This window comes from Schistocerca cancellata, chromosome 1 (assembly GCF_023864275.1).
Source record: "Schistocerca cancellata isolate TAMUIC-IGC-003103 chromosome 1, iqSchCanc2.1, whole genome shotgun sequence".
Classification (NCBI taxonomy): Eukaryota; Metazoa; Arthropoda; class Insecta; order Orthoptera; family Acrididae; genus Schistocerca; species Schistocerca cancellata.
Window position 1 is genome coordinate 1108835772 of NC_064626.1, and position 27562 is coordinate 1108863333.

Below are 27562 nucleotides of genomic sequence, written 5' to 3' on the forward strand. Positions count from 1 at the left end.
TATCTGCGATCAACTAAAATTGTTTTTTATACGTATAACCTATTCTATAATGTATCAGCACCATTTTTAACGGGATGTCACCCAACGCAAGTCGATCACGAAGCTGTAGTTACGAAAAACGAGTGGTGCACACTCAGGCAATAAGCTCACCGCACTCACGACAGTTAAATAGTTGCAGTTGTGGGATACGAGCAGTGGCGCCAGTGTTGTGATGGCGGTGACCTCGGCAACTAATTGTGTCTCACAGCATGGGTTCTATTTAAAACCGACGCTACGCCAGTGCTCCCGCCCACTAGAGATATCTGTGGTGCGTTCCGTGAACTAACGCTCTGTCTGCGCGTAATCAACTGCAACGGTCGGTTGAAGGAAGGCCACATTGAACGGCACTGCCTTCCGCATGCGCACATCGGTTGGCCGCTCCTGTGCCATCTTCTGACAGTCAGCTGTTAGACGCGCATGCTCGCAGCACTTCGTGTGCTGCGATGGAACAACAGTCCCTTGTTTGACAGATCAGCTGACTGGTGGGGTCAACGGACAGCGACGGCCTTGACTCTGATCTGACCGCTTCGACGGGTAAGTAAGATGCAGCTCTTGTGCTACTTCTTGTTGCTATTGGGAGAAGGGGATGGGGCGTACTGCGGCGCTATTTTCGAAGTGACGCAAACTGGACGTCAGCCAGGTTACTGTTTCTTCTCTGCGTGATTTGTTGTTGCGCCAAAGTACTTCTGCTTTTCGTGTAGCTGTTAACTTATCACACGTAGGGTTACAGCCTCAAGTGGCGCGGGATACAGGCCGTGAATGAAGAAGCTGACCTGAATGATCTCGCTGCTATAAAACGACGTATACTACAGCACTGTATTGTATAGTTTCGTTCAGCTGTGAGTCATTGACGAAGTGATGGGTTGTGTGGTGAACAACTGGATAGTAGATTGGATGTGTGTTACTGTCGTTAACAATGGGCGCCAGTGCACTAGACTTCGGACTGCCTTGCTGAAAGCATTTTTGTTATTCAGAATGAATTTGCACACTTCAGCGGAGTGAGGGCTCGTCTAAGACTTCCTGACAGATTAAAACTGTTTGCCGGACGAAGACTCTAACATGGAACTTTTGTCTTCCTTGGAAAAATGCTTTGCCTACTGAGCTATCCATATTATAGTCAGACTAATTTCTGATTTCATTGTACTCAGATAATTTGTATGGAAACTACACATTTCACAGTGCTTTTTCTTGTTTTTTTTCTTGGTTGTTTTTTTTTTTTTTTTTTTTTTTTTTTTTTTTTTTTTTGCCAATATCAGACGTTTGTTCTTCGCGAACTTGACAAGGTATCGTTTAACAAACGTATAAACATGATAGTGATGCCTTATTTGTTGCTTACGTTCCTCTATAATGGGGACGGTGATTGATGGAGGTGTAGAAATCCATTGAATGAGAATAGATCCTAACAGGAATAGCTCTATCACAGCAGGGGGAGAGGGGTGGACAGGATTCTGTGCTGATGTTTTTGAAGAACTTGTTGCGTATTGTTACTTAATGTATAAAGCACAGCACAGGACTGAAACAGGGAACTCTGGGTCCGCAAAATTCAGAAATCACCTTAGGATTAGCTACAGTGAAAGGATTTTTTTCGTCCAGTTACGTCAGTTAGGTAAGCACTATGTTACTTTGTTATTCGCTTTCGTTGCGTGAGGTAGGTGGAAATGGACATTTCCCACGTATCTGTAAGGAGAGTTGTAATGCTTTTGCAGACCTTTTGCTACTCCTTGCCGTCTTTATCAAATTACGTGTCTTGCAATTTGCCAAAGTGGCAAGATTGAGCTTTAAACATTGATCTGTAATACCATGTATACAGCGGCCTACATCAAGTGAGGATGTAGATCTTACTTTAAGTTACTGTTAAGGTAGATGTAAAAGATTTGAAGGCAAATGAAAAGAGGGCAATTTAAATTCTTAATCTCTGTCGCAGTGTATGAGGGCAATGCACTGCCCCCTGAACTTTGGTGATACCATCAACTGGCAAGTGTTTTGTATGAGGAGATAGTGTTATCTTAAGGTAAACACTTGAACAAGCCGCAACTCCTGACAGCTGAGTGGAAGCGGAAGACCAAGCTGAACATCTCTTTACTCAAAGCACTGGATGCGCGTTTATTCACCACTTAACGGCCAGAGAATATCGAGCAACAAATGGGACCATTCGAAATTTCCTTGCTGCATCCCTTGCACTATGGGACTTAACATCTGAAGTCATCAGTCCCCTAGAACTTCTTAAACCTAACTAACCTAACGACATCACACACATCCATGCCAGAGGCAGGATTCGAACCTGCGACCGTAGCGGTCGCGAGGTTCCAGACTGAAGCGCCTAGAACCGCTCGGCCCTTGTCAGGCTGCAAAAGTTAAAGATTTGTCATGGGTGACATCTAGAAATCGTAGTCTCTTCCATCATAGATATCCCGATTTCCTGTATACCCATCTTCAGCAACCCAGAAGTTCATAGATTTTTGACCAAAGGAGCCAGTCCTGCGCAAGTAAAATTTTGGTCACACGGGCGAGACTGTGGCATCAAAATTCGCCGAGGCAGGGAGCAGATAAGATGCCAAAAGTCTGTGACCTTGTGATAAACTGACTCTTATGAAGGTGTGATACGCTATCAGACAGCTATTGGGTGAGTGGCGAACACCACCATGTTGCTGGAACCACACCGAAACGGTAAGAGTTACTTGTTCTAAATGTCAGGGCATAGTAGAAACGTTGTAGCTGTAACAGAGATCCGAGTAGTTTGATATGCAAGATGATATCATACGTTTACTAAATAGCAGCACTTTCCATTATAAGTGAATAGGTAACGTATAGTTTGACATTTGCGAAATTCCGAGGTTTTTTCTGCAAGTAAGATCCATTTCTTCGCAAATGACAATTCTGTTGTTCGCTTGACGTGTAACAGCTGAATGATTGATTCACTTGCAACCGGTGATCTCTACACTAGGCAGAGATAACTGATTGCAGTACTATTATGAATGTTGACTTTAAAACGGCTGCGTTCTCTCTAGATCTCGTCGCGTGTGATATTTGTGCTCCTACTTGTTTGCTGCACACAAAAACAAACACTAGTTTGTTCCTATTTGTGGACAAAATTTCCGATGTTGTTCAAGAATACAGGTATTTTCTCATTATTTTGGTATAAGGGATCGGTTGCCTCTGGTGGCTCGTAACAGATAGTTACATCTCGTCTGACTTCTTACATTCACATATTCGTCCCCGTACTGCATTGAAAATGTCGACGGTAATCCCCGCGTGTCTACTTCCATTCACTTGCGGTATCTGCTGTTGAGAACTGTTAACGCCCCCTTCACTCTTCGCCCTCAGACTTGATTCAGTACTGCTAATTTCTCAGTCGGGTTTATTCATCCTGTAATGTTAGTTTACGTTAACGGTGATCCACAGCAGAATGAATAGGTTTTTTGATGAAAAGTTGTACTATGTGCTCTTCGTGTGTTGATTCAAAGTATGCAGAGCGGACAAAGACGCAATGCCCGAGCTATTCCCATGGTGACGGCCACTAAATCTCTGTTCTTGAGCGTTGAGTTGTTGCGCTGATCCATGTTTTGTGCTGTACATTTTACAGATCGCATATTACATTGTTGTGGAAGTATGTTTACAGAAATAAAGATATTTGCGGTAACAAACTGAACTACTAATAATTACGTTACTATTCTATAGCGAGCCATTGGACGTCACTTGTCTCAGTAACAAAAATACTCAGAACATGTCTCTGGACGAACTCCGAAATTTTGACGGTTAAGTTCAGGTTCACGTTGCCTATATGCCAAATGAGGCGAAATGTTACACATTTTAATAGAGCAGGCGTGAAGTTCATGATGAAACGAGTGGAAGTTTTATGTATAGAGATTGAAGGCGCAAGTGTAAATTTGTACCAAGGCGGGTTCGATTACCGACCTTCGTATAAATTTGCACACGCCGCCTCAGTATACATACATAAATCATGTCTGTATGACAGGGCTTAACAACTGGCCGGTTTTGAGCGCGAGTACTCGCGTCTGCTCAGGCACGTGCTCGCGAGCAGGTGCACGGTCGCGGAATAGGGAGGGAGGGGAAATGCGCGCGCACGTTTGAATAGGGGCGCAGCGTGCCTATTGAATTCGCGCCGACTGTGTAACGTTAAAAGTACTACGATCAGCTCTAACAGTCACTTCGCTGGTTAAGAATCATGTCAAGTCGCCGTTGTGTAACCCAACCATGCTTTCGCAGTTCAACCCCCATTGGGAGGAATTGTATCTGTTTACAGAAAAAGATGGTGTTGCAAAATGTTTAGTATGTCACAAAACGCTGAATTCTTTTAGGAAATTTAATTTGCAGCGACATTATATGTCGTACCACGCGAAAGACTACGGAAGTGGAAAATGTGATGGACCAGATCGTGCACAGGAAGTTGTAACATTACGAGTCAAGATAGCTGTAACGGAAATTGAATAGCGTAAAGTTATCATTAAAACGCACGCCGCGCGATTTAATTGAATAGCGTAAAGTTATCATTAAAAACGCAAGCCGCGCGATTTGTGACGATTTGGTTGGTCATAATAGTAGTAACATGCTTTTGAATACAATTAAAATATAACGGCGATACCTGTTTAGTGTTATTGGAAACAATATGTAGTAAATTGAGTAAGTTAGCCGATCCTATAAGAAGAGGTGAAATTGGGCATATTAAGGTGTTTTGCTTTATGTCGACTAAGCCCATGATACGGCGTCTTTTTTCCGTTTACTCTTAAAAAAAAAACCAAATAAGTAACAAAGTGCTAATGGTGCGTTGTGAAAAATATAGGGGCGAATTTTAAATAGCTACAGTATATAATCAGACTAACAAACGGACATTCAGTTACGCGAAATAGCGGACAGCGAAGTGTGGTCATTAAATTGAGTACACCTACAGGGCGGTCAATTCCGGGATAAGTCTATTCGCATCTCACGAGGGACGCGGTGTTGAGACCGGTTTTTTTCTTATTATATCACGGAGAGCGGGCTTCAATTTATAAAAAGGAGAAAAGCTGTATCATTATCATTGACTGTTGGTGTTAAGCAACCAAAACTGTTCATCAAAGGGTTTCGGTGAATTGAGTGGTGAATGCGAAATGAAACTGTGAACGAAGTTATGTTAAATAAAGCAGAAGAGACAAGACAGTTTGGTCGTATCTGTTATTATTCCATCAACCGTAACATTTCTTCTCGTTGTACGAAGCCTTTATAGACGATCGTTATGACAATTTGCTTTGAAGGGATCTCGTCACGAGTTAAGTTTTGGGGACCTGGTCGACAGGGGATAGTTCGTAGATCTTAACTACTGCAGCTATTCTGGAATCAGGTGCTACCGTGACCGTTGTGTGTTGTCAATGGCTTAAGGTCATCATATCTCATGCTCTAAGATCGACGCGCCTTTCCTCTTGGTATAACGGTGTCTCACGGTAACAACGACAACGCCGACGGCGAAGGAAGATACGGTAGAAAGTTATTAAACTTAAAAGGAAGCTATCCGAAGAAGATCTGGATGACGAAGAAAAATCAACTGAGGCAGCTCTCAGAGTGAGCTACAAAATTGCTTTGTTTTTAGCAAAATCCCTGCGCCCCTTCACTGATGGCGATTTAATAAAAGATGTTTGGTAGTTGCAGCGGAACATTTGTGTCCATCTCAAGTTGAACAGTTTCGGATTGTGCCATTATCTCACATGACCATTATGCGTCGCATACAGGACATGGCAGACGACGTCCAAATATCTATAAAGATTTTATGGCGTATTCTCTAGCTCTGGACGAAAGTGTTGATATTACTGGAACAGCGCAGCTTTCCATATTTATTAGAGGTGTTAATAGAGATCTTCAGGTAAGGAAGGAGCTCCTCGATGTAGCAGCCATGAAGAACACTAAAACTGGAGGTGATATTTTAAGCAGTGTTGAAGAAAGTGTTGAAAATATAGGATTGTCGTGGAATTCTTTAGTTTCAGTGTCTGCAGACGGTGCACCAGCGATGACAGGGAAAAAATTAGGTTTCGTTGCGCTGTTGAAGGAGAAAATGCAAAAACTGACCGTGCCGAATGAAATAAGGGGCGTCCACTGTGTGATCCACCAGGAAAACTTATGTGCAAAGAGTATCACTCTAAAAAATGTGATGAGTGTTGTTGTTCGTACAACCAATTATATAAGGAAGCATGGGCTACAACGCAGACAATTTAAAAGCTTTCTTGAGGATGTAGAAAGCCAGTATGGTAGCCTGCCTTATTACAGCGAGGTCCGCTGGCTTAGTCGTGGCGAATTATTAAATCGAATTTTTGCCTATTAGATGAGATAAATATGTTCATGGAAATAAATAACATGTGTGTTCCAGAATTGAAAGAGCCTTCATGGAAATGTGATCTCGCGTTCTTAGCAGATTTAACTAGCCATCTGAATGCTATGAACATTTCACTACAAGATAAAGATCTGCTAATTACTCATTTCATAGATCGAATACGAGCTTTTAAAATGAAATTGACACTTTTGGTGAGTCAGCTGGAAACAGGAAATCTAGCTCATTTTCCTAAATTATCATCCATGCAAGATGTTCACAAAGACTGTGAACGTTATTCACATAGTTTAGATGCCCTTAAGGAAGAATTTGATCAAAGCTTTCAGGATCTGACAGCACTAGACAGTGATTCTGATCTGTTCTCCTCTCCATATTCAGCGAATATTGAAGAGATTCGTCCTGAGCTGCAACTAGAAATTATTGACATGCAGTGTGACAGAATATAGAGACAAATTTCAGAACAAGAAAAACATTTTGGAATTTTACAGACACTTCCCTCAGGATAGATTTCCTCATTTGCACAAACTGGCGGCTACAATAATATCAATGTTCGGTTCCATGTATGTTTGTGAATGACTGTTCTCTGCAATGAAATGTAACAAGACGCGCCTGAGAAACGCATTGTCTGATCGAAATTTAAACTGCACGCTGCGCCTACATTGCACAAGAACAATTCCTCCGAACATAGACGCAATTGTAAAGGGCAAAAAGTACAAGATACAGAGAATCCCACACTTCAGTGACACCTTTTATTGTGTAACAGTTTACATATTAATACGAATGTAGAGACATACACTAAGCTAATAAAGTTATGTGGCACGTGTACATTCTCCTTTATTTATTTCATTTGTCACAGTAATAATTCGTGAGTGATATCCCTGCAGGTGGCCGCGGATTTACATTGACTGGCGGCAGCTGTTGTATGCCCCACGTGACTCTCCCCACTCTCCGCTCTGGTCCGGTAGTGGGGGTAGCGTGCTCGCGCTGCTCCGTGCTCGCGCCCTGCTGCTCACAGCTTGCTCCGCGAGCACGTATGTTGTGAAGCCCTGCTGTATGAGATCAGTTAAGTGTCTGAACTGGTGTCATTTCATCTGAGTGTAAATTTATCCGTAATCAGCTGAGTAACTTCACGAATATTTTCCAGAAATGCATAGACAGTTTTGAAACTATAAATTCAGACTGGATTGTCGCAAATGTTAGGTGCCAAAAATGTGACCAAAGTTTCACGAACGTAACCGGCTTGTTACGAGAGACGTTTTGAGCATCAAGAAAACCAGAAACGGTGAGAATCGAAGTATTTGAAATTTAGTTTTATAGAAGAGTTTTGAAAATGAATTAGACATGAGCTACGAGGAGGTATTCATCTACGTACATACTCCGCAAGTCACCGTTTGGTGTATGGCCTTTTACCACTACTAGTCTTTTAATTTGCTGTTCCATTCGCAAATGGAGCGAGGGACAGACGACTGCCTATATGCATTAGTACTAACTCTAATTTCTCATTTTCGCGGTCCTTTGCCAGAAATGAATTTGGGCGGCAGTAGAATCGTTGTGCGCTCAGCTAAAAATGCCATTCCTCTAAATTTTCTCGATAGTATTTCACAGAAAGTGCGTTTTCTTCTCTCCAGCGATTCCCATTTAAGTTCACGAAGCATCTTCGTAACACTTATGTGTTGATCGAATCTAACGGTAACGAATCAGCGCCTCTAAACTGTTTCAATGTCTTTAATCTGACCCGGTTGCGATCCCAAACACTCGAAGAGTACTCAGGAATGGGTCACACTTTAACAGTTTCAGAATAAGGAAGTACTCAGTGACAGGACAGCTAACGTAGCGACAACCAATCGGAACACGGGTTGGTTCACCCTCTCGGTCCTGTGTACAGTTGTCAGATCTCCCTGTTACCTCAATTGCGGACGACAACTGTGGCGTACAACAATTGTGATTTCTTTTTTCCTTTTTTTGTCCGGTATGTTTCTTACCCACCCCCATGAACCATGGACCTTGCCGTTGGTGGGGAGGCTTGCGTGCCTCAACGATACAGTTAGCCGTACCGTAGGTGCAACCACAACGGAGGGGTATCTGTTGAGAGGCCAGACAAACGTGTGGTTCCTGAAGAGGGGCAGCAGCCTTTTCAGTATTTGAAGGGGCAACAGTCTGGATGTTTGACTGATCTGGCCTTGTAACATTAACCAAAACGGCCTTGCTGTGCTGGTATTGCGAACGGCTGAAAGCAAGGGGAATCTACGGCCGTAATTTTTCCCGAGGGCATGCAGCTTTACTGTATGGTTAAATGATGATGGCATCCTCTTGGGTAAAATATTCCGGAGGTAAAATAGTCCCCCATTCGGATCTCCGGGCGGGGACTATTCAAGAGGACGTCGTTATAGTGTCAGGAAGTCGTTTCTGAAAGTATTTGTTTGGAGTGTAGCCATGTATGGAAGTGAAACATGGACGATAAATAATTTCGACAAGAAGAGAATAGAAGCTTTCGAAATGTGGTGCTACAGATGAATGTTGAAGATTAGGTGGGTAGATCACGTAACTAATGAGGAGGTATTGAATAGGACTGGGGAGAAGAGAGGTTTGTGGCGCAACTTGGCTAGAAGAAGGGATCGGTTGGTAGGACATGTTCTGAGGCATCAAGGGATCACAAATTTAGCATTGAAGGGCAGCGTGAGGGTACAAATCGTAGAGGGAGACCAAGAGATGAATACACTAAGCAGATTCAGAAGGATGTAGGTTGCAGTAGGTACTGGGAGATGGAGCTTGCACAGGATAGAGTAGCATGGAGAGCTGCATCAAACCAGTCTCAGGACTGAAGACAACAACAACATGTTTCTTACGGGGTGTGTGAAGCTGAGAAGTCCTTACGAAAGTTATAAAACAGCTATGAACCTGCAAAGCGAACTCAGAATTGCACATATAATAATTTATTACCTCTCTGAGATACATAGAAAAACTACTGCACGTTAAAAGACAACGTACTCAGCAGGGAACTGCACAACTGCTGTTGCCAGAGGTATATTTTGCTTGCGCGTAATAGCAAACCGCAACATTCCCCCTTTCCTTGCGCAACTGTCAATCGCTTTGTTATTCTTATCCGGGTGTAGTGTTTCATATGCGGTCTCCTTTATAGATGAGCTAAAATTCTCCCAAGAAACCAAAGAAGACTATTCGCCTTCTCTACTACCATTCTTGCTTGCTCGTTCTGTTTCATATCGATTTGCAACGTTACGCTTAAATATAAAGCTATGACAAAGTCACGTAGGAGGCTGTCGACCATTCTAATAAATATGCATAGATCTGTAATTATGCTGGCTAGATCGCATAAAGTGTCATACAGCAGGTGAAGAACGATTTTATTGATCACAAAGTATGCGTGATTGGATTTGGTTGGTTGATTTCGGGGAGGGAACCAAACAAAGAGGTCATCAGTCCCATCGGGTCAGGGAAGGATTGGGAAGGAAGTCGGCCGTGTCCTTTCAAAGGAACCATCCCGGCATTTGTCTGAAGCGATTTAGGGAAATCGCGAAAAACCTAAAACAGGATGACCGGACGCGGGTTTGAACAGTCGTCCTCCCGAATGCGAGTCCAGTGTGCTAACCGCTGCGCCACCTCGCTCGGTGTTGGGATTTCTGAAGATGGAAATACTTCCGAAACAACTCATGCGTACTCAGAGTACAAGTGATCAATAGTCATTCTTCATCTGTCGTGTGACTCTTTATGCGATCTAGCCAGCTAAACTACAGATCTACGCATAGTTACGCCTAGATATTTAATCGATCTTACTTTTTTAAGCAGCAAATCACGAATTCTGTATTCGAACATTACATTTCTTTTTTACCCATATGCATTAACACAGTTTTTATACTCTTAGAGCACGCTGCCATTCATCACACCAAGTATAAATTCTGTCAGAGTCATCCTGTTTTCTTCTACAGTCACCCAATGTCAGATCATGTATGCACACATGGAATAAGAGCAGAATAAGAGCAGTAGTGTCACAGGTCGCTGGGTTACTCCAGACGATAGCGCCTGAGTGAAACAAGTGGAAAACAGTGAGTAGAGGAAGTGACAGGATGACAGGACATATGTTAAGACATCAGGGAATAACCCCTATGATACTAGACGGAGCTGCAGAGGGTAAAAACTGAAGGGGAAGGCAGATGTTGCAATACATGCAACAAATAATTGAGGACATTGCTTACAAATGATAATCTGAGATGAACACATTTGCACAGGAAAGGAAGTCGTTGTGGGTCGCATGAAACGAGTCGGGAGACCGGTGACCAAAAATGCAAACCACGCTATATGGTACTCGTCGCCTATTCTGAACAGCTCAGAGTTCACTCTAATGTTTAATGCCATTATTAGTGTGTTCTTGAGGCAAAACTCGTTAAATGGTAGGGCTTCTCTTTGCCCTTAAAAATCTGTTTTCGTATTATTGGGTGTAAATTAGAAATATAGGACGGTTCAAAATTCCCATTACAGACTTCTAGGGGTTGTAGAGCGGACTTAGGAGACGAAGTTTTGATAAGAAGCCCATGTCCGGAAATTTAGAGTTTGGACATAAAATAAGTTTGACGATCGGAACACTTCACGTTGCGCACATAAGCTGAGAGGAGGGGTCGTCTCAGTCCCTGTTGTAATTGTGACGTCACGTAACACCGTTCAGCTGCAGCATCGGCTGCGAGGAGTTGTTACATTCGAGACGAGGAGAGTTGGCTGTGTTGCTCCAAGCACGCGCTGCAGCGTCGATTATAGAGGACGTCCTCAGCCACGTAGAAGAGGAGCCGAGGGAGAGTTCTTGAAACATTGCCCTTGCCATGTGCTCCTACGGCACACAGGTCCAGAGCTCATTGCCTGCGCTGTGTGGCCCATGAAGTAGGAGATTTGAAGGTGATCCGATACTCAAGCTGACATCCGGGGAGACAGTTATTGAACTATATGAAATAAAATCGTCATAATTTCTGAACGTTTGCGTTAGGACGTTCAAACTGCACGATTAGCCGTGGGGCATGACGGGACTTAGTATGCGCATGCATGTGACGAAGCTCGCTTTCATTTGGATGGGCTCGTCAATAAGCAAAATTGGTGCATTTGGGCGACCGAAAATCTGCATTTTGCGATCGAGAAGTCTCTTTACCCTCAAAGGATGACTGTGTGGTGTGCAATGTGTAGTCACGGAATAATCTTGCGATATTCCTCGATGGCACGGTGACTACCGAACGGTTCGTGAAGGTTTTGAAAGACGATTTCATCCCCATTATCCGAAGTGACCCTGATTTCGACAATATATGGTTCATGCAAGACGGAGCTCGACCCCATCGAAGCAAGAGTGTGATGTCCTGGGGGAGCACATTGGAGACCGCATTCTGGCTTTGCGGTACCCAGAGTCCACTGGCATGAGGCTTGATTGGCTCCCACATTCTCCGGATCTGAACACACGCGACTCCTTTTTGTGGGGCTATATTAAAGACAAGGTGTACAGCAATAACCCCAAAACCATTGCTGAGCTGAATCCAGCAACTCAGGAGGTCATTGACAGCATCGATGTTCCGACACTTCAGCAAGTCGTGCAGAATTTCGCTATTCGTCTGCGTCCCATCGTCGCCAACGATGGCAGGCACATCGAACATGTCATACCCTAAATCCGAATATCTGTAGTGACTTTTACATGTTGAATAAGTGTTTGTACGCCGTAGTTTGTAACTACGTATTTTTTCATACAAACGGTACATTCCCAGACATGGATTCCTGATCAAAACTTCATCTACAAATTCCCCTCTACACTCCCCAGAAGCCTGTAATGGTAATTTTGAATCAACCTGTAAAGAACACTTTTGTTTACGGTGAGTGATAAGATGGCAGTCTGTTTTACTTTTGTGTGTGTGGTAAGCTACGCCTCCTTCAGTGCAGTCCATTTTATCATCATCTTCTGTCACAGCACGAAGTTCGCACTTGAATGGATTTGAAACCGGCACCGCCTATTTCGACTCATCATCTGGGCACTACAAGACCTCAGTGGAGTCCCATTCGAATCGTAGAGAGTTAAACAGACAACGGAGGGGCAGCTGTCCCCGCTACAGTGGGAGAAAAGGTTACTTCCATGTTAGTAGACTTACGCATTAACACTGCGAGTAGAGCTACAGTCAGTCGTAAGTCCAGTCCAACATTTGCTAAGGGATACAGCAGCACTTCTGCTTCACTCTTTACGCAGAGATCAGCGTCTTCCTGTAATTAAAAGTATAGCCCCTTAAACAATCAAAGATAGTTTTCCGCCCCGGTTTATAAAGAATGCGAGTAGTCCACGATCAGAAAGGGAGATACGGGCAGCCTAGACTTCAGCCTGTTGACTGGTGCGGCCATGGACGAGCAGTGGGAGCCAGACGAGCCAATATTTGAACAGCAGGCGCCATGCTCGTGTTGGCGCATCTGACACCGCGACACGCATCTCCCCTCTCGCTCACTAGCGCAGCCCCCTCGGCATGACGTTAGCACTCGAGTGTTGATTAAACACAGCAATGAGTCCTCGTTACTCTCGAAAATTTGACGGTGTATCATACAACTCTAAGCGAGGCCGTGATTACAGTTGACACACATTAGCAAGCAGGGTTGTAGTAAGAGGACGTAAAATTTTCGATTGGGCCATAGTTACGTTTATTATTTATTTATTGGTTGCTGCTTTTAACCCTCCCGGGTAGCCGTGCGTGTTAATGCGCCGTTTTCGGCATGGGAGGTGCGCCGGCCCCGGGTCGAGTCCGCCCGGCGTATTAATGGCGAGAGTCTGTTTGCCGGCCAGTTGGGATGTGGTTTTCAGGCTGTTTCCCACATCCCATGAGGTGAATGCCAGGCTGGTACCGAAGTCCCGCCTCAGTTAACCGATTTGAAAACATTTACAAAACTTACTCAGATGGCGACGGGAAGGGCATCTGGCAACTCCTTAAAGCAGCAGTCGTCAAACTTTTTAGCTCAAGTGCCAATACTGACATTGTCGGGGAGCACCTCGAGCTGCAGATGCACCCATCTTTTTATTAACTAGGTTATTATGACCTGCCAATAGACTTCTTGTAGAAAGGGCGCGAGTAGTTGGTCGCCAGTACCCAAATCGGTGCCGTTCGGGACGCTTTATGTCGACTGTTTTATGTTTCATATTGGAGCAATCCTCAGTGTTGTTGTCTGTGTGACCGAATGATTAATCGATTAATAAATACACTCCTGGAAATGGAAAAAAGAACACATTGACACCGGTGTCAGACCCACCATACTTGCTCCGGACACTGCGAGAGGGCTGTACAAGCAATGATCACACGCACGGCACAGCGGACACACCAGGAACCGCGGTGTTGGCCGTCGAATGGCGCTAGCTGCGCAGCATTTGTGCACCGCCGCCGTCAGTGTCAGCCTGTTTGCCGTGGCATACGGAGCTCCATCGCAGTCTTTAACACTGGTAGCATGCAGCGACAGCGTGGACGTGAACCGTATGTGCAGTTGACGGACTTTGAGCGAGGGCGTATAGTGGGCATGCGGGAGGCCGGGTGGACGTACCGCCGAATTGCTCAACACGTGGGGCGTGAGGTCTCCACAGTACATCGATGTTGTCGCCAGTGGTCGGCGGAAGGTGCACGTGCCCGTCGACCTGGGACCGGACCGCAGCGACGCACGGATGCACGCCAAGACCGTAGGATCCTACGCAGTGCCGTAGGGGACCGCACCGCCACTTCCCAGCAAATTAGGGACACTGTTGCTCCTGGGGTATCGGCGAGGACCATTCGCAACCGTCTCCATGAAGCTGGGCTACGGTCCCGCACACCGTTAGGCCGTCTTCCGCTCACGCCCCAACATCGTGCAGCCCGCCTCCAGAGGTGTCGCGACAGGCGTGAATGGAGGGACGAATGGAGACGTGTCGTCTTCAGCGATGAGAGTCGCTTCTGCCTTGGTGCCAATGATGGTCGTATGCGTGTTTGGCGCCGTGCAGGTGAGCGCCACAATCAGGACTGCATACGACCGAGGCACACAGGGCCAACACCCGGCATCATGGTGTGGGGAGCGATCTCCTACACTGGCCGTACACCACTGGTGATCGTCGAGGGGACACTGAATAGTGCACGGTACATCCAAACCGTCATCGAACCCATCGTTCTACCATTCCTAGACCGGCAAGGGAACTTGCTGTTCCAACAGGACAATGCACGTCCGCATGTATCCCGTGCCACCCAACGTGCTCTAGAAGGTGTAAGTCAACTACCCTGGCCAGCAAGATCTCCGGATCTGTCCCCCATTGAGCATGTTTGGGACTGGATGAAGCGTCGTCTCACGCGGTCTGCACGTCCAGCACGAACGTTGGTCCAACTGAGGCGCCAGGTGGAAATGGCATGGCAAGCCGTTCCACAGGACTACATCCAGCATCTCTACGATCGTCTCCATGGGAGAATAGCAGCCTGCATTGCTGCGAAAGGTGGATATACACTGTACTAGTGCCGACATTGTGCATGCTCTGTTGCCTGTGTCTATGTGCCTGTGGTTCTGTCAGTGTGATCATGTGATGTATCTGACCCCAGGAATGTGTCAATAAAGTTTCCCCTTCCTGGGACAATGAATTCACGGTGTTCTTATTTCAATTTCCAGGAGTGTAGGTGGAAAGAAGTGGCGTCACTGGTTGAGAAATGAAAAGATTAAGTCTTTACTGTTCGACAGAGACGAACAGACCATGTACGCTAATTTTGTAGTGTGACGTTATGAGGTTGATAAAAGGAAGTGCTAGATTTTTTCTCTTATATGCAGCAGGGCACTGTATTGTGCGCACAGCAGAGTAGCTTGTTCCAGAGGCGGACAGCGGCAAAATAGCGGAGCTACTATTGTGACTACGACGTAACCAGCCAAACTGGGAGTATGAAACACTGTTCTGAAACAGACTGATGTCGTAGACGGAACGCACACAATCACTCACGGTTTATTCTAACCGTCAACAGTTTCATTACTCGCATGGTGTTGGATGCATCGCAGTAGTGGAGATTCGATAGAGTGAATGAGTGCACAAGTTTTAGTTTCGCATTCCTTGAAAATGTGTTCCGAAACTGTTGGAGGACACTTTCGAAAGTCTTCCTGCACGTAGCAACAGTATTTTCTGTTTGAGGTGCTAGTCCGGCGTTACACCCAGATTATTAACTGTTCTCTGTAATGTTTTCACGAAGAGTAGCAAGCAATTACTCACGAAACGAGAACCAATCAGTTTCTGATGGGATATTAAAGTTACCTGGGACTTTTCGCGTTTAGTTCCCAGGTTTTGTGACCGTCTGGACACTGAAAACAGACTGTCATTCGTCTGGGCGATGGCAGAGTAGATGTTTTCAAGTCTTGGGCACTTTAATAAAATTGAAAGTCGTCGGCATAGAGAAGATAAAGGACAGAACTTGTGATGTGACTGACACACGAGAACGATAGAAGAGACAGAACTTGTCCCCGTGGTACGCCTGGAGGAACGTGCTTCCAGAACGACTTTAGATTGCCACACACAACAGGCTGCTGTATGTTATTCAAGTGCTGTTGGCTATAAGAGAGCTTCACGTTCTCTTCTCGCTGAAGATTGATTTTTTGCAACATTTTTCTCGAATAAATACCTGCTATTTAGGACAGTGCTAATTTCATCGTCACGTATTGTTTAGTGTAAACTACGACCTCTTAAACAGACCATCTCTTGATCTGCTGTGACCCTACGGTCGAAACACAATCATTACGCGTTCAGGCGTTTAGGTGCTTATGCAGATGACCCACATGAACCTTCCTCCCTTGAATTCTGGCTGTAATGGTACGAGGACGTGCTGACAAGTAATGCCAGCGAATGTTTTATGTGAAAACTCTTAAAGCTTTTTCAATACAGCTAATTTTATGAACATTTTACATCTTCTTTATGTCTATATATTTATTTCTGAATGTAGTCACCCTGGCGAACGAACACATTTCTCCCGAGAGACCAGCTTCTTGATACCATCACTGTAGAATGTTTGGCTCTGTTAACGGAGCCAAAACCTTACCTCTACTTCCACAGCTTCATCACTATCAAAGCTACGTCCTCGAAGTTGTTGTTTAAGTGAAACCAAGGCGTCAGATTGTTGTTGATGTCGCAGCACACTCGTGTGGGGTCAGCATTGTCGAATTCTTCGAATTCGTGCATTGTTTTCTCACACACTGACGTAGTTACGTTGCACACCATCATGTTACATGCTACAATTCGGAGCCCTCTGACGGTGGTAGTTGCAACTTGGGTCAGCGAAGCAGGAAAGTCGACCGAGTGATATTCATGACATGTAGTACCTCAGCCGATATTGAGAACAGAAAAAAAATTCGGAGGTATTACTTTTCGGATCGCCCTCGTAGTTAGAATCTTGTTCTTGCTGTGACGAGTTCTGCGTTTAAGAACCAGTCGCGCTAAGCGCCGTCAGGTCGACGGCACCCCTACCTACACCCCCTCTCCGCCTCCCCGCCCATCACCAACGCCGCCCTTGACAAAGACAAAAAACAGGCCACCGCTCTGCGCCCTAATCCCTGACTTCGCCAACGCCCGAAGCACCAGCACGCATTCCTGAGCAGCCGCCAACGTTACACAGGTATGTAGCATCTGGATATTGCACGTACGGCCAAACCGTGTTCTTCACAACCTGGGGGTGGTTACCCCCTTAAGGGTAATAATAAATTTTTCAGGGGTACAGACAAATGGTTTCCACTGAGTTTCGGGCACGAAACTAAATTATTTTTAAAAGAACTTTACTATTATATCTATTTAGTAAGTTCATTTTTTGTTTTTTGTTTTTTTTTTTTTAATCACTAGTCTTTTACTGGTCCGACGCTGTCCGCCACGAATTCCTCTCCTGTGCCAGTCTTTTCATCTCAGAGTAGCACTTAGGACTTACGTTCTCAATTATTTGCTGAATGTATTCCAATCTCCTTCTTCCTCTACAAAGTTTACCGTCTACAGCTTCCTCTAGTACCATAGAAGTCGTCTCCTGATGTATTAAAAGATGTAGGGGATATAAAAATGAAAAAGCTGGCATACTATGCTTACTTTCATTCCATAATGTCATATGGGATTATTTTTTGGGGTAATTCATCAAGCCAAGCTAAAGTTTTCCGGGCACAAAAACGTGCAGTAAGAATTATATGTGGTGTGAACTCAAGAACATCCTGCAGAAGCCTGTTTAGGGAACTACGGATACTAACTACAGCTTCCCAATATATTTATTCCTTAATGAAATTTGTCATTAAAAATATATCATTTTTTCAAACCAACAGCTCAAGTCATGGAATCAATACTAGAAATAAGAATAATCTTCACAAGGATTTAAAGTCACTTAGTCTTGTACAAAAAGGTGTGCATTATTCAGGAACACACATTTTCAATAACTTGCCAGCAGCCATAAAAAGCTTAACAACCAATGAAATTCAGTTTAAGAGAAGCCTAAAGGATTTATTGGTGGCCAACTCCTTCTACTCCATTGATGAATTTCTTAGTAAAACCAACTGATTTGTATATAAGTACAACATAACTTCTGCACAATTTCAGTGCAGTAATGTGTTCACTGAAAATGTGTGTGTGTGTGTGTGTGTGTGTGTGTGTGTGTGTGTGTGTGTGTGTGTGTATAATCTAACTTCTGCACCATTTCAGTGCAGTAATGTGTTCATTGTAAATAAGTATTACAGTAGTTGTATTACATGTTTATTACCTTATAAATAAATAAAAAACTTTATTTTAAATTCAGTGCATTAGTATTTGTAAAATGACTCTTAGTGTTCATTAAAAAATGACGATCATTCCACTTGGGACCTGTGGAATGGTACATTAGCTTATTTGTTTTAGTTGTAAATATTTGTCATGTATTGTTGTTTTTCTGACATGTTCCACATCCAGGAGGACCTCCTCACTACGGATCAATTGGAATGAAAGTAAATCTAATCTAATCTAATCTAATCTAATCTAACCTGCCATCCTGTCCCTTTCTCTTCCCAATGTTTTCCATATATCCTTCACTCGCCGATTCTGTAGAGAACCTCCTCATTCCCTATCATATTTGCCCACCTAATTTTCGACATTCTCTGTAGCATCACATCTTAAATGCTTAGATTCTCTTATGTTGCGGTTTTCCCACAGCCCATGTTTCAATATCATACAATGCTGTGCTCCAAACTTACGTTCTCAGAAATTTCTTCTTCAAATTAAGGCCTAGATTTGATATTAGTAGACTTCTCTTGGCTAGGAATGTCCTTTTTGCCAGTGCTAGTCTGCTTTTTATGTTCTCCTTGCTCCGCTCGTTGTCTTTTTTTTCTGAATAGGTAGCAGAATTCCTTAACTTCGTCTATTTCGTAATCCCCAACTCTGATGTGAATTTCTCGCTGTTATCTTTTCCGCTACTTCCCACCACTTTCGTCTTTCATTGGTTTCCTCTCAATCGATATTCCGTACACATCAGACTGTTCATTCCAATCAACACATTCTGTAATACTTCTTCACTTTCACTGCGCATAGCAATGTCATCAGCGAATCTTATCATTGATATCTTTTCGTTTTGAAGTTACCAGTAACTGCAGCTATCAGAATTAATACATGATTCAGGTTCGCGCTAGATAGAGCTATACACATAGCCCTCCCAGTGCACACATACTTTCTGCTTTGTAAAACTGGGATAAATGCATATCACATATTCTTAAATATCTCGTGGAAATGCCTTCCCCTGCTTCTAGGTAGTTCCTGCAGTGAACTAGAAATTACTTCATACTTCATTATTCACATCGCAACATACAAACGAAATTTACAGTACAACTCAACAGTAGCTTTGTATTGGCTACTACATTGATGTAGGTCTTACACAGTATTATTATAATTTCTTTACTTTCTCAGACATTAAGTCTGGTTAAAAATGGAAAGTGATGCGGACCTTGATCAAGCGTCACTTTCTTTTAACTGTACGGTATATGTTACATTGCATTTAGGAACTTTCGGGTAATTGAACATGTATCAATAATTACAGATTTCTGTAGTTGTATATATACGTTTGGATGTAGCTGTATTGCGTTGATTTACTGGTGGATATTGCGTGGTATGACTCCTGTAGTTGATAGTACAATTGGTATAATGTCAACTTTATCCTGATGCCACATGTCCTTGACTTCCTCAGCCAGTTGGATGTATTTTTCAATTTTTTTCTCCTGTTTTCTTTTGTATATTTGTTGTATTGGGTATGGATATTTCGATTAGTTGTGTCAATTTCTTCTTTTTATTAGTGAGTATGATGTCAGGTTTGTTATGTGGTGTTGTTTTATCTGTTATAATGGTTCTGTTCCAGTATAATTTGTATTCATCATTCTCCAGTAAATTTTGTGGTGCATACTTGTATGTGGGAACATGTTGTTTTATTAGTTTATGTTGTATGGCAAGTTGTTGATGTATTATTTTTGCTACATTGTCATGTCTTCTGGTGTATTCTGTATTTGCTAGTATTGTACATCCACTTGTGATGTGATCTACTGTTTCTATTTGTTGTTTGCAAAGTCTGCATTTATCTGTTGTGTTATTGGGATCTTTAATAATGTGCTTGCTGTAATACCTGGTGTTTGTTTGATCCTGTATTGCAATCATGAACCCTTCCGTCTCACTGTATATATTGCCGTTTCTTAGCCATGTGTTGGATGCGTCTTGATCTATGTGTGGCTGTGTTAGATGATACGGGTGCTTGCCGTGTATTATTATTATTATTATTATTATTATTAGTGGCAGTGATCAAACACGAAGCTTTGGCAGCATGAGGTCTGCCAATTCAGAAGTATAGTGCATGCATTTTTAACTCGGTTGAAGCAAGTGTCACTACGGAGAGAAGTGGTGCAGAGGGAACATGTTCTGTAGGAAGGTCTACTCTCAGTGTGGAGAGTTAGCTTTCTCTACTGAGAAGGAACTGTAGGTAACACTCGTGATACACTGAGAATTGATTCATCATTCTGTTAATAATGGTTGTTAGAAAGAAGCAGTACCAATAGTCTCATTCAGTCACTTCGTAATGCTTTAACAAAACGTCTACAAACACTTACCTTTCGTCATTTCAAAAATAAGTTTTCGAAGAATACGATTTTTCGTTCTGTATTTTAGTTAGGCGCTAACGTTGATGACGGTGAGGAAATGGAGGTGAAGAGGGCTACCAGCTAATATATATTATAGCATTCAGGTGTAATTGTCTCAGAAACATTGGGAATCACTCGTGTAGGCGATACTGCTGAGTTTCTGGTTTTCTTAGCTGTAGTTCAAAGAGTCCCGACGGAGATAAATGTTACCACCTGCTTGCTCGATGGCAGATGCATAAACAAGGCCGACACTGTTACAATGCTTCCTCGCTGCTAGATTTCACGTGTTGTCGAAGAGGGGGAAGCAGTGACGAATACTGCAAGCAAGTACCCAGCTTACTGCGTTTGTGAAATAGTTCTTCCAACCTCCAGTTGATGTTCAATAGTTCAGTAGGTCTGCGTATTACAAATAGCTAATATTTATATTGCACAGCAATATTTTAGCACATGTGTGCTTAATCGTTGGATACTTTTCTTTGACAGTTGTATTTGGATGCGTTTTGTCCCGCTTATAAAGCCCATCACTTTCCTGTCGAAGAAATGGCAGTAGCTTGGAGACAAGAACCTATTAAACGTAGCAGGCGCTGATTAATAGACTCTGCGGAAACACCAACTATGACTGCGAGTTGTTACTAATGCCCCCCCCCCCCCCCACACACACACACACACACACACACACACACATACACACCATGAGGCCTGGTATAGAACCCTTGTGTCGTAGGCGAATGCGCTTTGGAGGAGGCAGCTCAACAGGTGTGCGCCATACAATTGTAGGTCCATCACTCGCATACAGACAGAACCTACTCCCACCAATCAAGACAGCAGATCACCATTTCACTCCCACGTCAAGTCTTTCACGACACCAGAGTGGCTATGCTTGGGAGTCAGTGGTAACCTGCCCAGAGGCAGACGTGTATTACTCCTGCTGCAAACAGGCGGTTCCTGTGAGGCGATTGGGGGGGGGGGGGGGGGCTGATGACGCATCGGGTTCATCTTGTGCCCGGATTTCGTCCCTGAATGATGTTCGGTATGTCACCGCCGCTCGCACAATGCGTCGATCTTGACGTGCGTTCTCACTATGCGGACGTCCAGAACCCTATCCACAGATCACAGCTGAAAGCAGCGACGCACCGTGTGCGGCAATCCTTCGATACATCCACCTGGCTTCCTGCAGACTCCCAGTGCGATCCCGTTCAAATGGCTGAAGCTCTTCAATAGGAGTACGATGGGACGTGGTCTTACACTTACAATGAATAGTGCAAATACTGTTCACTCGGCAGAGTTACTGCCTGCAGAGTCAAAACAGGCCTCCTCAGCACCATTTCATCGTCGAAGACCGTTGCAAAGAATCACTAACATTACAACCCTTCAGTATGCACACATTTTACCTGGTGCCATTGAACACAGTCCTTGAGAGTGTTGGCTTTTTTTTTCGGAGTTGCATATGAAGATCACTTAAAAAAAGAAATGGGAAAAAGTCCAGTTCTTTCTCAGTCATTTTATAATCCTTTCGCGCAGTTTAAGTTCGTTACATTACAGTGTACAGATAAGACTGGGGGAAAGAGGTTATTTACAGATATGTTGACTATTTTAAAATGCATATAAAGCGGGAAAGGACACAAGTGCAATGCCTGCTGATGGAACATGCGGCATATCTGAAAATGTAACATTGCATCATACTAAAAGTAAAGTTTTTGACTGTCAGTTGGGCAATCTACATTTAGGTAAAGTATTGTACTCAAGGGTAGTCTCACATTTAAATAGAAAGAAATTATTTAGTATATCACAGTTTGGATTCTAGAAGGTTACTCAACTGCGAACGCTATTTACGTATTCACCCAGCCCATATTAAAAGCCTTAAATAATAAAGTATCGCCAGCTGGTATTTTTTGTGACCTTCCCGAGCCATTTGATTATGCAAACCGTAATACAGTCTCAGAAAAAGTAAGTTTTATGGAATTAATTGCTTTATACACAACAAGTTTGAGTCATACTTCATAGGTAGAATGTAAGAATTTGTGCTGAATAATACAATGCTGGAAAAGTAGAAAATTTTAATGACTGGAGAAAAATCACAAACGGAATTCCGCGGGGTTCTATTATGGGTCCTCTCCTGTTCATTGTACATGTGATTGACGTTCCACTTAACTTGCAACAAAGAGAATTGGTACTTTTTGCAGATGATATTTGTGTTGTAATCAATCACATTAAAGAGAAAGTAACAGCAGGTATTGTTGTTAATAATAACCAAGTGATTCTCTGGGAATGGGCTCTTCCTTTGCTTTGACAAAACGCATTATATTCAGTTCCGTACAAGTAGTCATACCAACAATTCATACAAAACATTGGATCAGTAAACGGGATAGAATGTTCCAAGTTTTTTGGATCTACATGATGATATTTGCACGGGAAGGAACATGTTACTGAGCTGCTCAAGTTCAGCTGCTTTTGTTCTTCGTATATCTGCTAGTCGTTGAAACAGATGAATGAATCCCCTGACATATTTTCATATTTCCACTTACTAATGTCGTACGGAATAATTTTCTGGTATAAAGTATCACTTACAAAGTAATGAGTGCACAAAAGCGAGCAGTAAGAATATTATATAGTGTTCACCCACAGCCGCCATGTAGGTACCTCCACAATGTGTTGGAAATTTTAACTGTACTAGTACATATATTTGATAATGATATTGGCCATAAATAATCCATCACAATTTGAAAACAAGCATATCTGTGCCTACAGCACTGGAGGAAAAATTGGCCTTTATTACCCGTTATTGAAACCGTCAGTGACTCAGTAAGGAGTGCAATATGCAGCAACATATCATTTACCCAATACAACGAAGTGTCTGACAAGTAGCAAATAAAGTTTTAAATCTAACCTAGAATCGTTTCTCCTGGACAACTCCTCCTATTCTCCGGACTAATTTCTGTTTAAAATTGGTAGCTTCTAAAAATAAGCTACTTTTTAAGTGTAGTTGCATGAACATGACTAAAAAGTCTTCATTAATGTTAGAATTAATCGTGTCCAAACCGATCTGTTCACACATGTCCTGTTCTGAAGCCATATGCTCAATTTCAAGGCATTTGTTCTTTTACCATAATTCGAGTCATACAAAGGACCATATTCCAAATAATACAGCAATCGAGATGGGCTCGGTAAGAACGTGACGAAACACAACAATAAGAATAATTTCTGGATGCTAACAGCAGAAAAAGATGTCACTGCAGTATTTTACGACTCCCACAACTATTGTATTCGACAATACAAAGAGTAATACTTTATTCGGATTTGCAACCAGTATAGCAAAAGAAGTTCGTAGACCTACATGGAGTTGAAATATTTTGCTCCCTTAAAGCTGAAGACTTCTATTCCTCAGTACCACGTGAACGATTTATTCTTTTCAGTAACACATGCGTGACGCATTACTAGTTTCAAAATATGAAATAACGTTAAGATTTACAACAAATTTCGAAACATACACTACTGGCCATTAAAATTGCTACACCAAGAAGAAATGCAGATGATAAACGGGTATTCATTGGACAAATATATTATACTAGAACTGACATGTGATTACATTTTCACGCAATTTGGGTGCATCGATCCTGAGAAATCAGTACCCAGAACAACCACCTCTGGCCGTAATAACGGCCTTGATACGCCTGGGCATTGAGTCAAACACAGCTTGGATGGCGTGTACAGGTACAGCTGCCCGTGCACGATACCACAGTTCATCAAGAGTAGTGACTGGCGTATTGTGACGAGCCAATTGCTCGGCCACCATTGACCAGACGTTTTCAGTTGGTGAGAGATCGGGAGAATGTGCTGGCCAGGGCAGCAGTCGACGATTTTCTGTATCCAGAAAGGCCCGTCCAGGGCCTGCAACATGCAGTCGTGCATTATCCTGCTGAAATGTAGGGTTTCGCAGGAATCGAATGAAGGGTAGTGCCACGGGTCGTAACACATCTGAAATGTAACGTCCACTGTTCAAAGTGACGTCAATGCGAACAAGAGGTGACCGAGACGTGTAACCAATGGCACCCCATACCATCACGCCGGGTGATACGCCAGTATGGCTATGACGAATACACGCTTCCAATGTGCGTTCACCACGATGTCGCCAAACACGGCTGCGACCATCATGATGCTGTAAACAGAACCTGGATTCATCCGAAAAAATGACGTTTTGCAGTTAGTGCACCCAGGTTCGTCGTTGACTACACCATCGCAGGCGCTCCTGTCTGTGATGCAGCGTCAAGGGTAACCGCAGCCATGGTCTCCGAGTTGATAGTCTATGCTACTGCAAACGTCGTCGAACTGATCGTGCAGATGGTTGTTGTCTTGCAAACGTCCCCATCTGTTGACTCACTGATCGAGACGTGGCTGCCGTTACAGCCATGCGGATAAGGTGCCTGTCATCTCGACTGCTAGTGATACGAGGCCGTTGGGATCCAGCATGGCGTTCCGTAGTACCCTCCTGAACCCACCGATTCCATATTCTGCTAACAGTCATTGGATCTCTACCAACTCGAGGAGCAATGTCGCGATACGATAAACCGCAATCGCGATAGGCTACAATCCGACCTTTACCAAAGTCAGAAACGTGATGGTACGCATTTCTCCTCCTTACACGAGGCATCACAACAACGTTTCACCATGCAACGCCGGTCAACTGCTGTTTCTGTATCAGAAATCGGTTGGAAACTTTCCTCGTGTCAGCACGTTGTAGTTAAATTTTGCGTCTGTAACACGTCATCTTCGTGGTGTAGCAATTTTAATGGCCAGTAGTGTACTTGCGATTTCGTTTTTGCTATGCATAGTTGGAATCGTCCCACACGATTAGTGCTTATCACGTCTCTCATGTGACTTCCAGTTTCGGCGGAAATCGTCGGATTGATTCCCATTAAAAACAAAATTATTTTTAAAGCGGAATTTTCCGTGCTCATTTGTTAGAGCGGTCCCAAATTAGTCTGGTGCGATACTCTTGTTGTCGATGTGTAAAACAGGGACAGTAAAACACGAATAACCAGTGCCCTAGCAGCGACGGCACTGCCCTGGCCCACGCTGACCGTTGCCGCCACGCAGCAGCAGCGCTACTCACTCGCCGCTGAAATTCTGGTTATTGGTTCAAATGGCTCTGAGCACTATGGGACTTAACTTCTGAGGTCATCAGTCCCCTAGAACTTAGAACTACTTAAACCCAAATAACCTAAGGACCACACATACATCCATGCCCGAAGCAGGATTCGAACCTGCGACCGTAGCGCTCACGCGGTTCCAGACTGAAGTGCCTAGAACAGCTCGGCCACACCGGCCGGCTTTATAGCTGAGTATTACACTCGTTTCTGTGCGAAAGTAAACACTAGTTTCCATTGTGTTTTTCGTTTCTTATAAAAGTGTCCATATTGTAATGGCCTTCCGCGGTGGTCTAGCGGTTCTAGGCGCTCAGTCCGGAACCGCACGACTGCTACGGTCGCAGGTTCGAATCCTGCCTCGGGCATGGATGTGTGTGATGTCCTTAGGTTAGTTAGGTTTAAGTAGTTCTAAGTCTAGGGGACTGATGACCTCAGATGTTAAGTCCCATAGTACTCAGAGCCATTTGAACCATATTTTAATGTTGATGCACTAATTTGTTCTGAAAGTGGTGCTGATATTCAAGACAATAAAAGCGGGTTAAAAGCTGTGAGCTATCTGGGGAAGTTGACCTTGCTTTACTGAGCAACTGTTTCACCAGGTATCCAGCCTAGTTTACCAAATTCCCAACCAGACTAACATTAATTATAATATTTTTGTACTCATCTTACGATAACTGGTGATATACGAGGTGCATCAAAGTTCTAAGGCCTCTGATTTTTTTCTCTGGACTGGAAAGAGATAGAAACATGCGCATTGTTTTAAAATGAGGCCGCGTTCATTGTCAATACGCCCCAGAGATGGCAGCACCGTACGGCAGATGGAATTTTACCGCCAGCGGCGAGAATGAGAACTGTTTTAAATACTTAAAATGACGTCGTTTTCCTTACTTGAACAGCGTGCAATCATTCGTTTCCTGGATTTGCGTGGTGTGAAACCAATTGAAATTCATCGACAGTTGGAGACATATGGTGATTAAGTTATGGATGTGTCCAAAGTGCGTTCATGGGTGCAACAGTTTAATGAAGGCAGAACATCGTGTGACAACAAACCGAAACAACCTCGGGCTCGCACAAGCCAGTCTGACGACATGATCGAGAAAGTGGAGAGAATTGTTTAGGGGGATCGCCGAATGACTGTTGAACAGATCGCCTCCAGAGATGGCATTTCTGTGGGTTCTGTACACACAATCCTGCATGACGACCTGAAAATGCGAAAAGTGTCATCCAGGTGGGTGCCACGAATGTTGACGGACGACCACATGGCTGCCCGTGTGGCATGTTGCCAAGCAATGTTGACGCGCAACGACAGCATGAATGGGACTTTCTTTTCGTCGGTTGTGACAATGGACGAGACGTGGATGCCATTTTTCAATCCCGAAACTAAGCGCCAGTCAGCTCAATGGAAGCACACATTCACCGCCACCAAAAAAATTTCGGGTAACCGCCAGTGCTGAAAAAATGGTGTCCATGTTCTGGAACAGCGAGGGCGTAATCCTTCCCTATTGCGTTCCAAAGGGCACTACGGTACAAGGTGCATCCTACGAAAATGTTTTGAAGAACAAATTCCTTCCTGCACTGCAACAAAAACGTCCGGGAAGGGCTGCGCGTGTGCTGTTTCACCAAGCCAACGCACCCTGACATCGAGCTAACGTTACGCAACACTTTCTTCGTGATAACAACTTTGAAGTGATTTCTCATGCTCCCTACTCACCTGACCTGGCTCCTAGTGACTTTTGGCTTTTTCCAACAATGAAAGACACTCTCCGTGGCCGCACATTCACCAGCCGTGCTGCTATTGCCTCAGCGATTTTCCAGTGGTCACAACAGACTCCTAAGGAAGCCTTCGCCGCTGCCATGGAATCATGGCGTCAGCGTTGTGAAAAATGTGTACGTCTGCAGGGCGATTACGTCGAGAAGTAACGCCAGTTTCATCGATTTCGGGTGAGTAGTTTAT

At 43.8% G+C, this 27562-nt stretch overlaps 1 protein-coding gene across 1 annotated transcript in view; it reads left to right on the plus strand.

The window, feature by feature from the left end:
- Positions 1–356: 356 nt before the first annotated feature.
- Positions 357–27562, plus strand: part of LOC126092057 (major facilitator superfamily domain-containing protein 6) — a 222425-nt gene continuing 195219 nt past the window's right edge. The window contains exon 1 of the mRNA XM_049907467.1: positions 357–573. The gene's annotated coding sequence lies outside the window, so the exon portion shown is untranslated. The remainder of the gene's footprint in view (positions 574–27562) is intronic.